Source organism: Nannospalax galili, unplaced genomic scaffold, assembly GCF_000622305.1.
Source record: "Nannospalax galili isolate Female #2095 unplaced genomic scaffold, S.galili_v1.0 scaffold136, whole genome shotgun sequence".
Lineage (NCBI taxonomy): Eukaryota > Metazoa > Chordata > Mammalia > Rodentia > Spalacidae > Nannospalax > Nannospalax galili.
In genome coordinates this window covers 2,182,494-2,183,555 of record NW_008340872.1, presented here as the reverse complement: position 1 = coordinate 2,183,555, position 1,062 = coordinate 2,182,494, and positions in this window count along the sequence as shown.

Genomic DNA, 1,062 nt, shown 5'->3' with positions numbered 1-1,062 from the left:
AATATTACAGTAATTCAGATTTTTTGGCATAATGATTACAGATTTGATAAATACATTTTATATCTCATAATAGCGATGAAGATTATACAAAAGCTATTAAAACAATTATAAGAATAAATTCAATTGTCACTTAAGTATCTAAAGCTATTTTCCATTGCATTCTTCCAGAATGATTTGTTCTTATTCTTTACCTTAATTTGAGGGACTTCAAAAAGATACTTGTTTTACACAGTTTCATACAGAAAAATTCATTCCAAGGCTATTGACATTGAGACGTTTTCACATGCATTTCTAATCTCTATATACATGACTATCACACGGTCACAGTCACCCACCTTCTGAGCTCCTTGGCATCTGAGCATTAATACAAACTCGTCAGGAAGACAGCCTTCCTCTCCCACTAGAGCCTCCACAATCTGCTATCCCTGCCACTGTCCACTGTCTGTCAGCACCCCCATCCATTCCCCCCATCTGCTCTTCTGGTAAATCTAGTTAGCCAGAGGTCTCTGTTCCAGAATCCATTGTCAGTATTCCTTTGGATAGAATTGGGGTCTGCTGTTCATTTTTCCAGTAGTATGTACAGTTACTGTCTGGAAGGGCCTTTATCTATCCTGGCCAACAACTCGACTGAAGGTATCGCCTGTTTGGCCTTGCTGTTTGTCAAGTAACTTTTAGTTATATATATGTATGCTCTTATGAAATTATATTGGCCCCTTTGATCTTTGGTTATACTTCCCTTTTGGGTGTTTAAGGACATACAATTGGACCAGATAAACTGATTTGTTTTTACACTTGAGGTATTTTAGGATATGTTCCTCAGGGGTCCCATGGGCTTGGGAGGAGCCCCTGGCTCCTTTCTTCTACCAGTTCCATCTATGTGAAGATAAGTCAAAGGTCCTACTCGACCATTGTTGGCTTCTCTTGGAAGCATGGAGGAAATGATTCCTCCGTGTTGACCCTCCTCTTTATAGATTGGACACTGGTTCAAGTCCATCTGGTCGGGTCTCCTTGGCCTCCTTGATCAAGAGGTCAGATGACCCACCACCATTACAGGACATTTTG